Genomic DNA, 13,309 nt, shown 5'->3' with positions numbered 1-13,309 from the left:
GGTGCCTAATCAGTGGGGCTGTGCCTCCCCACCTAAAACACAGCAAATCATTCACTGTTTTGATCTTGTGTAAAAACAATGTGACAAATTTTCTCAAAGGCAAAAACAAACTCTGGAGGAATGTCTAGTAGTGAATTCAGGATGAGGCAGTTTGAAAAGGAGAATATGTGGCAATGACCCACTTGAAACGTCCTCTCTTTCCCAGACTTGCTTCTTGGGCTTCGTGTATGCCTTCTAGGAAAAGCCAGAAATCAGGTGCTCCCTAATGTCAGTCACACTTCCCTGTGTTTGCCAGCAGCAGGTTCACTGTTGCAACCAAGGTGAGCAATTTGAAATTCTCCTTGGTTGACCTCACCTAACCTCACACCTATGCACACAGCTCCACCTTTTTTTACAGCACCTTCCAAACCATTCCTATCTCTAGGCTGACACTGCTGTGACTGGCACCATTAAGAATGACCAGTCTCAGTTGGACGCTGGTGGCCCATGCTTGTAATCCTAGCTACTCAGGAGGTAGAGCTTAGGGAGGATCACAGTTCAAAGCCAGCCTGGGCAAATAGTTTGCAAGACCCTGTCTCGAAAAAATCCATCACAAAAAAGGGCTGATGGAGTGCCTTAAGTGGTAGAGGGCCTGCTTAGCAAGCATGAGGCTCTAAGTTCAAATCCCAGTGCTGCTAAGAGTTAAAAAAAAAAAAAAAAAAAAGAGCAGCCTCACTTCTGCAGGCAGGTGGTGGGACCACCTAGCTCCACAGGGAGTCAGGGACTGATTCTTTCACTCAATTTCAGCTTTAAAAGTATCTTTTGGGTCAATAGCCAGATTTGAGACTATCACCATTTTGCTTCCACTTTTCATCATCTCACGGGGGGACTAATTTCCAGAGGGTCAAGGATAAGTTGTGCCACCTTCTGCCCTTGCCAGCTTGAGAGAGAGCAAGGAAAGCATGTAAATGTGTAAGTGTTGTGTGTGTGAGAGAGAGACTGTGGGCACCTGTGTGTGAGAGACAACGTGTGAGTACGTATGTGAAAGGGAGATTGTGTGCACACCACATGCTGCAGGTACGAGCATATGTGTGAGTGCATAACTGTGAGAGGCAGAGTGTGTGAATATAAGTGTGTGAGGGAGTATATATGTGACACAGAGTGTGTGTGTGTGTGACAGGTCCCTTCTCTGGCATCCACACTGGTCCCCTAGGGAACTAGGCTTTAACTTTCCCAACCTTCTCCTTTGCTGGGAGGGGAGAGGGAGCCCTTCTGGGAGACTGCAGGTACATCTGCCTGCCTCTCAGCACAGCCCACTTTTGCTGGACATAAAGCAAGAACAGTAGTACCTCTCTGCTGGCCCTGAATACTCTCGCCCAGCCCCTCCCTCATCTTTTTCACTAGGCCAGCCTTGGAGGGACGTAGACTATCCTTGTAGATGAGCACCTTTAGTCATGGCAGTTTGGCCCCAGCCTGTTTTCCAACCTTGCTCCTCCTGTGTGTGTGGCAGTTCCCAGTTCCAGCAGACTGCTTACCGCAGGTGTGGTCAGCCCAGTTGCCATCACAGCTCAGCACAGACTGGGCAGCTTGAACCACAGAAGTTAATTCCCTACCATTCTGGAGGTTGGAAGTCAGGGATTGAGCTGAGGCCTCTCTTCCTGGCTAATGGTGACCACTGCTGGGCTGTGTCCTCACACGGCCTCATCTGTGTATACACAGGGACAGGTGGGTCTCTGTTGTCTCTTTCTTGTCAGGACATCTGTCCTATTGTGTTAGGGCTCCCATCCTTGGCTGAGCTGCCTGGAGGATCATTGTGCTTTACACTGGCTGCTCAAATATGTGCTGAATTTAATCAAAAAGATGAGGCCATGCTGCAGGAAGACCACAAGTTTGAGGCCAGACTGGGCTACAATAGTGAGACCCTGTCTCAAAAAAACAAAAACAAAACACAAAAAACACAAACACAAAGAAAATCAATCAGTTATTACAGTGGGGTCTGTACTCAGACTTTCCTCAAAATAAACTGAGAAGATAAAGTCCCAGAGTTAGAACTTGAACTTGAGTTTCCAGCATGCTGTCTACTGAACATTTTTGAACTTCAATGTTTTCATGTATAAAATTGGGTAACAAGAATGTTGCTCTAATAAAAAAAGAAGAAAAAGAAAATTGTTAGGTCCCTGGCATTCTTGGGGTGCATGGAAAGTCCCAAGGCTAGCACCAAAACCAGACCCCCTGATTTATGACTGCTTTCCCAACTCCCCTGTTTGTTTCTGTGCTTGAAAAGCACCTCAGGAACTTCCAAGTTACTCAACTAGCCAGGCATGTCAACCTGTTCCATCTGGTGACCGCAGATAATCAGAGACCAGAAACTCTCTGCCTCTCCCATGCTTGGCCCCTCCTATAAAGCCCACTACCCATTTTCAGCCAAGCCACTGCACTCTGAACTCAAAAGAGTGCCAGTCCTGCGGTCTGGTTCCAATAAATCTTTCCTTTCCACACATGGCGTGGTCTTTATTCGGCAGTACCTTACATCTGGTGCCAAAACCCAGGAGAGGTTAGCAGGACACTCCGGCCCGTGACTGGTCCCTTGACTGTTGTGTCCTGCCCCTCTCCCAAACCCAGACTGCTCAATTGACCCCACGTGCCTCTGGACTGTGGATCTCGGACCTTACTGCCTTGCTGGCTTTCCCATCCATCATTAGCCTTTCTCTTCCACTGCTCTCCACCTGACCTACTCCTCAGGCTCGGTGTCACCCCCCTTCAGGGCTACCTGCTCTGCCTGGTCCGGAAGTCATAGTGCTATGCCAGGTATGCCTCTCTCCACCCGCTGGGGTGCCCACTGCTTAGCATGGGGACACCTGGCTAACCAGCTGGGACATTTTCTGTTGGACGGCAACCCAGGCCAGGGACTCCACCCTTGGGAACCCGTCTGGGTGACACTCCACTCTCTCTCACTCTCTCTCTCTCTCTTGTTCTCCCTCCCTGTTTTCCTTTCCTCCGCCTAGGGTGAGAGCTCAACAGCCCCTCCAACTTACTTTGACCAAACAGCAACCAGACGATTCTGCTCTCCTTGCCTGAGTCATGTAAGGGAAGCTAGATCTTGACATAGGTCTGTATTGCCCTGAAGAGTAAACTCACCAAGCCACCTGCCGCTCTCTCTCTCTCTCTCTCTCTATCTCTATCTATCTATCTATCTCTCCTTCTACATTATGGGGACCTCCCACTCTACATTAGACACATTCACTGAGATGCTTTCTCCACACCCTCCCCCTTGGTCTCCAAGATGATATATAACCTAAGTGACTGTTTTATTACTGCAACACTGTTTGGCCTCAGTACAAGCTAGACAATCATTCACAATGGCCTGAAAATGGTACTTCTGATTTTCAAACACTTTTAGATCTTAACAATTTCTGCCATCACAACAGCAAGTGATCCAAGATTCCATTCGTCCAAGCTTTCCTTTCTCTCTGATCTCAACCCTCCCTGCTCCAATCTTGTAATGCTGTTCAAATCCTCCTTGCCAGCACAACCCCCCCAAAGTCTGTGTCTCTCCCTTCCACTGAACCCCCTTCAGAAGATTCTTCTCTTACCTGTGACCTCATGGGCTCCATTTGCCTACCTCCCAACTCCTCCCACTGGTCCTCTACTTCAATCTCTTCTCCCACCCCATCCTCCCATGACTCAGACCCCCTTCTTCCATCTCTGCTGGCTCTCCCAAACATCCGCCACCCTATTCCCCTTCTACAGTGGTCACAACTGACCCTGAGCCATTGGCTCCTCAGGGACCAACACTGCCAGCCTTGTCCTCAGCCCCTGCTACACCTCACCCTTCTCCTCCCCACCTGCATCCCATACCCGCTTCCATACCTCCGCCCAAGCACACTCAGCCCACCTGTACCACTCCGGGAGGAGGCAGGAGCTGACGGCATTATCAGAGTTCATGTGCCCTTTTCCATGACTGACTTCTCTCAAATTGAAAAGACTTGGCTCCTTCTCTAACGACTCAGCCTCCTAAATTAAAGAATTTAAATACCTAACCCAATTCTTCTCTACTCTCATTTTATTTCCCAATCTTTCCCTGATATTCGAAGAAAACTTAAAACAGGCAGAGGGTGGCCCTTGAACCCCCTAGGGAGATCTTGTGAAAATGGCATTTAAGGTATTTATGAGGTTTGAGACCAATAAAAGGCCCAGCTCTTGACGGCTGCCCTGAGACTACCTCCTCCAACTTCGAGACAGGCTGGACAATGCACACCTCCAGGGGCCTGCTTCAAGTGCAACCAGACAGGACACTGGGCAAAACACTGCCCTTCACCTCTCCCGCCAGCAGGACCCTGTCCACGATGTGGGCAGAGTGGACACTGGAGGACGACTGCCCCGCAAGGTAGGTCAGTCTCCCATTCCCACTCTCAACAGAGTAAAGTCCTCATGGACCACTTGGGCCTGGCAGCAGAAGACTGACTCAGCCCTGGGACCTCAGGCCCCCTTAAGATCACCTCAGAGGAGCCCAGGGTAACTGTCCAAGTAGCAGGTAGTTCCTCAATCACCTACTTGGTGCTACCAGACTTCTCAGGTAAGCTTTATCCTTCACAGATCTCCATGGTGGGAGTGGACAGTCTCATCCACCAGCCAAAAAGGAAAGACAGTTTTATTTAAATTTAAAATTCTTATAAAAGTTAATTTATAAATACAAGTTACAAAGTAAACTACTGAAAAGGATATAGATAGATAAACTTCAACGTGTGATAATTATAATTTAAAGTTGCCCAAAAGATTTTTAAGATAATGTCAAACTAAAATCTAATTCTCTATGTCTGTAAAATAATAAGTCTGTCTTAATATTATTCTGCTCTGAGTAACATCTACAAAAAATGTTATAGGGAAAGATTTTATCGAAGAAATTACTTGTGTTTTCTGCTGATCTTGTCAAGCTTTAAGTACTACTAAATCAGAGTTCATTTACATATTTGCTCAGGCAAAGTTCTCAAATGACCACCTTATAACTGTGTTCTGTGTCTATACTTTGTATCTAAATATGATACAAACATTTACAAAGTTAAAATGTAAATTTATATAAAATAATGAGATAAAGCTCTCTTTTATCCAAAAGTGTTGCATTTAACCTGCATTCTGATGGTCAGACCCTGTTTACCTTTAAAGATTCCACAAACCCTTCACAGCAACTAACCTGGACAGTTTTGCCACAAGAGTTTAAAAACAGCCTTCATTCTTTTGAACAGATCCTAACCAGAGACTTATTAGATTGACACTACCCAGAGGCCACCCTTCTTCATATGGCTTACTTCAGTGCAAAGCCACAGAGCCCCTCATCTGCAGGGCGATGGAGCCCTCTTTAAAACTTTCTGGCATCCAGGGGATACAGAGTCTCTAAGGAGAAGGCTTAATTATGCCTCCCACAGGTCACCTACCTAGGCATGATCTTAAAGGGACAGACTCACTCCCTGAATCATGAATGAATCAACCCAATCCTCCATTTCCCACTCCCCCATACCATAAAGCAGCTTAGAACTTTCTTGGGAGTTACAGGATTTTGCAGAATCTGGATCCCTAAATATGCACCCTTTATGCTCCTTTTTATGCTCCTCCTAATATTCCTATTTGGGTCTTAAATAATGTACGGCCACCCATTTCTCTTAGAAAACTTGCCTCCAACAGACTCTGCTTCTCTAGCTGACTATCTGCCTGATCTTAACCTCCTCCAGGAACTTCTCAGACAGCAGGCAGACCAGATCCTGCTCCACGCCTCAGAGGGCCCTGTAACAATTTCTGTTAAACCAGGGGATCTTGTTCTCCTAAAGGATCTTTGACCCTCTCCATTGGGACCTCAGTGGACCAGCCCTCATCTGGTCATCCTCACAATGCCCACCGCCGTCAAAGTTCAATGAAACCCCCCAATAGCAGCACCTTTCAAAGAAAACACATTGCCTACCAACTTCAGACTCTTCCACTATAAAAAAGGATGAGTACTCTTCAGCACCACTGGGCCCCACATGGCTATGCCTCTCCCGCAAACTCTCTCCCTCTTCCTCTCTTACATAAGTTCTCAGTCCTCATCTGGCTCTCAATTTTCTGCCATAGGTGAATTTAAAACACTGATAGGGGCAGTGGGCCTAATTGTGGGAGCATGCACAATACTTCTCTGCTTCCTTCCCTTGGTTATATGATCTATTAGGTCCATTACAGAGGCTACTATAGAAAGAAAAACAGCTGCACCTGTAATGATGCTATGAAAATACAAAGCCTTAAACCAGGAAAATGCTCTTTAACCCTAGATGCCTCCAGGATCATTCAGGGAACTCAGCAGACAGACTTCTCACCAGATGCTACTACAACCTTCTCCCCAAAACTGGCCTTGTCTACAAATGAAGCCTGGAAAAAAAAACATCAGCCTCTGCTCCTGGGGACCCCACAAATTTCCAAATTCCAGCCAATCCCTCCCCACAATGCCCCCACTCAGCATGAAGGAGCTAGATCGATCAGTGCCCATAATACCAACAAAAGGTTGAAATGTTAGGTCCCTGGCATTCTTGGGGTGCATGGAAAGTCCCGAGGCTAGCACTGAAACCAGACCCCCTGATTTATGACTGCTTGCCCAACTCCCCTGTTGTTTCTGTGCTTGAAAAACACCTCAGGAACTTCCAGTTACTCAACTAGCTAGGCATGTCAACCTGTTCCATCTGGTGATCGCAGATAATCAGAGACCAGAAACTCCCTCCCCCGTGGCTTGGCCCCTCCTATAAAGCCTACTACCCATTTTCAGCCAAGCCACTGCACTCTGAACCCAAAAGAGTGACAGTCCTGCAGTCTGGTTCCAATAAATCTCTTTTTCACACATGGTGTGGTCTTTATTTGGCAGTACCTTACAAAAATGTTGCTCTAAAGATACAGGGAGGGATGGCTGTGGGAATGTTGTACACCCAAGACTGCCTCCAATCATTCATAAGCCCCCTTCCTTACAGTAGGCTGCTGTTTAAACTACATCCTCCTCTCTCTGACCTGTAAGTTCTGGGTTGGATTGTGACTAAGCCGGTTTCATTGCAGAAGGAGTTTCTCCTCCAGACTTAAATGAGGATCTCAAGTTGAAAGTGAGTTTTCCATGCTGTACAATGAGGCATATCCAGCTTCCCTTCTGTTGGGTCTGGATACCTAAGGCAGATGAGTGTGTATCCCATCTCCCTGCCCCCCAAAGCAATAGCATTCCTGCATCCTGAGGAGATGGAGGTCTGCATTCCTGCATCCTAAAGAAGAGATACAGAGTCTGATAGATTTGCCACAGGGCTGATGAGCAAAGTGCTCTCAAAATTGTTCCCTTCCCCCAATAAAGGTGCTAACTATACCAGCTCACCTAAGAAAGCCTGTGAAATGCACAGCCAATGAGAACCCCTTCAACCCAGAGTTAAAACATCCATAAAAACCCCAGCCTTTAGCTGAGCAGAGAGTTACTGGCTTCCGGGCTCAACTGCACTTCTCTAGCTGTAGCCTTTCCTTTCTCTCTAATAAATCCTACTTTATATAAAGGCTTTGGCTATCTTCAGCTGCCTCACGAGTCAGTTCCCTGGCCTATGAAGGCAAGGACCCTCAACCCCAGCCTGCAACACTTCAACACCAGCACATAACACCTCCATTGGCAAGGTGGAAGGAAATTCAAGTACACACATACACATATGCCCACACAAACATGTGCACACATGCACACATATGCATACTCACACATAGACACACACACACACATGTCCACACAAATATGCACACACAGGTACACACACATGCACACCCACCCACAGGCATACCCACCCATGCACATGTACACACACACACACAGGGTCACATGAACACACATGCCCACACAAATATGCACACACAGGTGCACACATATGCAAGCACACACCCACAGGCATGCACAGATACCCATGCACATGTACACACAGGCTCACACGAACACACGTGTCCACACAAATATGCACACATAGGCACACACACAGGTGCACACACATGCAAGCACACACCCACACATAGGCATGCACACATGCATGTGAACATGCACACCTTTACCACTAGCACAACTCCAGGGCACCTGGGGCCTGCTTGTACAGCAAAACGGTGAGGGGCCCCAATGAAGACAGGTACCCAGACAGATCATGAGGCTTCAGAGGGAGAGGACAAGTTGTCCTCACTGTCCTGATGCCTCGCCAGCCTCTGGGCAGTTTGTGAGTTTCATCCCTTCCAGCCATCATGCACAGTGCACCTCACAAACTATTTAAAAATGCTGATCAGATTTCCTGTGTCTCTCAAAACCCCTCATGGCTGCCCTGTAAGAGTGTGCTCTGCAATGGCATTCGGGCCTTCCTTTCAGGTCCCACCTGTTGCTCCAGCCTCTTTGCTCCTTTCCTGACCCTCCATACTTCACTGGCCACTCCTGAGGTATCGCACCATCTTTGGTCTCAAGCCTTTGACCCTGCAGCAACTTTGCTCTGATGCCTTAACTGACCATGCTATAAAGCCCAACTAAGCCTTAACCACCACCCCCCCACACCCAGGAAGCATTCTGACACTGAGGGGGGCGGCATCTCTCTGCTGTGCTCCTGACACCGCGTGAGGTAACTACCTTGTGCATTCGATCAGCCACTGACTATTTCTCACCATAATCCCCAGAAGGGCAGTGACCATGTCTACCTTACCTCTGTGCATCTGAAATCTTATACAGTGCTCCCTACCCAGTAGGAGAAGCAGCTTAAAATGAAGTCAAGAAATTTGCTTCCGCCCGGAGGCTAAGCTGCTGTCCTGTGCTTGCTTAGTGTTGGGCTTGGCTTCCTGATGTCTGCAAACCCTGGCTTTATTAAAATCTCCCCTCCTAGGAGCTGAGCTGCACGGCCATTGAGTCCTGAACCTCAGAAGCTACAGAAAGGGCAGATGTGACGGAAGCTGCTGCTTGTTACTCATCACCAATATTTATTTTTCAGCCAAATGGGTTTCTTGATGAATGTTTTATAAAACATTCAGGGGAAATACAAAAACAAATTAGTGTGTTGTTCTGTTTCCCCACCCCCTGCCAGACTTCATCTGTAACACATTGCCATTTTGGCATCTGATAATGTCTCCTCTTTGCCCAATCCTCTTGAGTTGTGGGGAGAAATTCAACAGACCAGTGTGAGGCAAGTGCACATTGATGTCATGGGTCCTGATACACAGGACAGGCCTCATCTGCATGAACCCTGGTGCATAATCCAAAAGAACTACTTTGTTTATTTACTTTTCACTTCCTCCATTTCCTGCCCTCAAGTAGTTTTGAAACTGAGGAAAAAGAGAAAGAAATTTCCCTACTAAGTTGTGGACTCAATCATCAGCGACCAATGAATGTTTATGGTAAATGCTCAGCAGCAGAGCTAGCACTTCTAGGCACTGGCTATAATTTTGTCCTCACAGTCTCTTGGAGAGGTAAGAAACAAGTCCCCATTTCAGATACAGAAGTGGGAGCTTATTTTAACTAAATTTACCAATTGACTGGTAAGTGTCAGAGCCACGATGGGAACTCACTCCAGCTCTGACCTCCAAGCCCATGCCCTTAGTGTCTTTGGTCTTCACTGTTGCATCCTCTCACTCTGACCCTTGATCCATGAGTTTTCTGACTCATATAACCCTAGCACCCAGATACAACCACAAGTCTACCGGCCCACAGCAATTCTGTTAAGGCAGCAAGCTCACTGCCCGCCCCCCACCCACCCATGGCAATGTGAGCAAGGTCTTCCTCATGTTGAGGTCCAGTCCACTCTTGCTCTGACCCCGGGGACCTCACAGGACTGTTCTTCCACAAGATGGCTCTTGAGCATCTGAAGACATTGCCAGCCTCTGGCTAAACCAGGCTCAGGACTGAGCATGGAAGCTGAAAAGGGTCAGTGCAGAAACTGAGTTTAGAAAGGGCGTTCGTGGCATGTTTGGTTTTTTTTTCTTTTTTTTCTCTCCCTTCCCCCCACCCCCTCCCTTACCACCCAGCAACATGTTGAAGGCACACAGCATTTATGCTTCCCTGTGTGACAATTTTTCTTAAATTAAAACCTAAATTCTCTATCAGCCATGTTTTTCTTAAATGAAGCTGAACTTGGACCTTCTTCTTGCCTCGGGACTAGATGAGGAATGGCTACCATCAAGAAGGTGGTCCAGGAACACCCCAAGTGATCAGGAAGAGCCCTAATGAGGTAAGAACTGTGACACAGGTTCACAGGAGACAGTCACTGGGCATGTCCTTCCCTTGATGCATCCAGAGAGTCCCTTGTGGGGACAGTGGTCAGACCTCGTGATTCCCAGACCTGTTTCTCACCTGCAGTGATAAGTTCCCCATCCTGGAGGTGATGGGTGACTTGACTGTTCCTCCCCTGGCTCCTCTTTCTATTCTTTTACTGCTAGATCTTACATAAGTTTAGAACAGGGAGCAGCAACCTGGAGCACAGGACCAGACAGTAAATGTTTGGGCCTTGTGAGCCACACAGCCTCGGAAGCAACTACTTAGCTTTCCCGTAAAGAGGTGACAATGTCTGTAGACACAGCCAGAGGTAAACGGTGTGGCAGTGTTCCTACAAAACTCAGTTTATGAACACTGAAAGCAAATCTTATGTACTTTTAATTTGTCACGAGATAGTATTCTTTCTTAAGGAAAGAATACTTAGGTTTCTTAAATAATTTCAATTTTAAGTAATTTTTAGCCTGACATTCTTACCAAAGCAGTGGATCGTGCTGTTGACCAAGGGTCTACACTACATTCATGTGGACGTGCAGCCATTGCCACCATTCACCTCTAGAACTTCTCCATTCCTAAAAATCAATAAATAATCTTAACAATTTCAAATCACTGTTAGCTCAACAGCCATTTTGGAGGCCATAGTTTTTAGGGCCTTGGCTAAGATTGTTGACTGATCCCAAGTGTCAGTTAGGGTGAGAGATCGTCTATGCAGTCTCCCAAGGATTTTGACGTGAACTCTAGGCCTGGGCCCTCTGGGACTTACATCCTCGATGATTTTTGTGGAAACAATGTGCATCGGGCCCTGTGTGCTCTCTTCCCCTGAAGCTCCATCTTCCACTCATCCTGTGCCAGCTCCAGCATCCCCAGCTTCGTCATGTCCACTCGCATCCTGACGTTGTGGTGTCCTTCCTCAGAAGGCTTGGCCTGCGTGAGAGGAGTATTTGACAAATGCCTTGGGCTTTGACTCACTTCTGCAAAAGGGCAAGTGCCTGAAAACTGATTTCCTAGGGGAAGAAACCGGAAGGTTTCCTTAACAGGAAATGAGGCAGTGATGAAGCTGGGATGGGTTGTTGAGTTAGGCCAGTCAAGGAAACAGTGCGTCTTCCATGAGTTAAAAACTGGTATTTTCCATTGTTAAACATACTTCTTAAATTGACTTTGTAAGTACCTCTTTCGGGTGTAATGGTGAGAGAATATTTTTTGGTAAAAACTACAGCTACTTTAAAGTATTTTAAATTATCTGCAGCAAGTTGTTTTCTTAATCTGGAAGTAGGAGTTTTGAGTTCTACTAAATATTGTTCTTTCTTTTAAATCCTTTGTTTGTCTTAGGAAAGTCCCAAGGATCTTGTTCCCGGTTGCATGTTGGCTTATCTGCCAGAGCTTCTGGCTTGAACTCTGTTCTTCCCTGTTTTATGTGCTGTCTGGGAAAAGCAGGACCACACTGTCATGGTGAAATAGCAGGACCTGATGCACAAGGTGGAGTATGTCCCTGACCAGTCAGTCAACACTGCACTGTTGTTCCATACTCAGGAATGGGTATAAATCCTCCAGCGTTCACGCTGCACTAGTTGTGAAGGTGTGGTGAGAAGTGTGGAGCAGACACAACCGTGACACTGCTAGCAGAACCAAGTACTTAGGCCAATCGTGTCTGACCCATGGGTCTGCAGTTTCCATGTTGTCTGCAAAATGATTACTTGAGACATCAGTGTTCCACTGTACACATTGATTCGTTAACAGATTACGGGATATGTTGAGGGTTCAAAGAACATATGCCTGGTTTCTGTGAAGAATATATTCACACAATTGACTTTTAAATAGTGTTTTTACAATGACATAATAAATATTAAAACATAGAAAAGCAAATAGACAATAATGAATTAAAATATTCATTTCTAAAATATTATACAGAATTACTGTGTGATTTAGAAATTCTACTTCTGGGTGTATATGCAAAATAATCAAAAGCAGGGACTCAAACAGATATTTGTTTTTTTTTTTTTTCATTTTTCTTTTATTATTCATATGTGCATACACGGCTTGGTTCATTTCTCCCCCCTGCCCCCACCCCCTCCCTTACCACCCACTCCACCCCCTCCCACTCCCCCCCCAATACCCAGCAGAAACTATTTTGCCCTTATTTCTAATTTTGTTGAAGAGAGAGTATAAGCAATAATAGGAAGGAACAAGGGTTTTTGCTGGTTGAGATAAGGATAGCTATACAGGGCATTGACTCACATTGATTTCCTGTGCGTGGGTGTTACCTTCTAGGTTAATTCTTTTTGATCTAACCTTTTCTCTAGTACCTGGTCCCCTTTTCCTATTGGCCTCAGTTGCTTTAAGGTATCTGCTTTAGTTTCTCTGCATTAAGGGCAACAAATGCTAGCTAGTTTTTTAGGTGTCTTACCTATCCTCACCCCTCCCTTGTGTGCTCTCGCTTTTATCATGTGCTCAAAGTCCAATCCCATTGTTGTGTTTGCCCTTGATCTAATGTCCACATATGAGGGAGAACATACGATTTTTGGTCTTTTGGGCCAGGCTAACCTCACTCAGAATGATGTTCTCCAGTTCCATCCATTTACCAGCGAATGATAACATTTCGTTCTTCTTCATGGCTGCATAGAATTCCATTGTGTATAGATACCACATTTTCTTAATCCATTCGTCTGTGGTGGGGCATCTTGGCTGTTTCCATAACTTGGCTATTGTGAATAGTGCCGCAATAAACATGGATGTGCAGGTGCCTCTGGAGTAACAGTCTTTTGGGTATATCCCTAAGAGTGGTATTGCTGGATCAAATGGTAGATCAATGTCCAGCTTTTTAAGTAGCCTCCAAATTTTTTTCCAGAGTGGTTGTTCTAGTTTACATTCCCACCAACAGTGTAAGAGGGTTCCTTTTTCCCCGCATCCTTGCCAACACCTGTTGTTGGTGGTGTTGCTGATGATGGCTATTCTAACAGGGGTGAGGTGGAATCTTAGTGTGGTTTTAATTTGCATTTCCTTTATTGCTAAAGATGGTGAGCATTTTTTCATGTGTTTTCTGGCCATTTGAATTTCTTCTTTTGAGAAAGTTCT

General features: G+C 46.1%; 1 long non-coding RNA gene across 1 annotated transcript; it reads left to right on the top strand.

Moving 5' to 3' along the window:
• Positions 1-3,668: 3,668 nt before the first annotated feature.
• LOC141419191 (uncharacterized) lies at positions 3,669-6,837 on the top strand. The gene is made up of 2 exons (XR_012443847.1): positions 3,669-4,366; positions 6,276-6,837. It is a non-coding gene; the product is annotated as an uncharacterized lncRNA (long non-coding RNA).
• Positions 6,838-13,309: the final 6,472 nt, after the last annotated feature.

The sequence above is a fragment of the Castor canadensis genome, chromosome 19 (assembly GCF_047511655.1).
Source record: "Castor canadensis chromosome 19, mCasCan1.hap1v2, whole genome shotgun sequence".
Classification (NCBI taxonomy): domain Eukaryota; kingdom Metazoa; phylum Chordata; class Mammalia; order Rodentia; family Castoridae; genus Castor; species Castor canadensis.
Note: the sequence above shows the minus strand (reverse complement) of the source record. Positions and strands in the feature narration are given on the sequence as shown.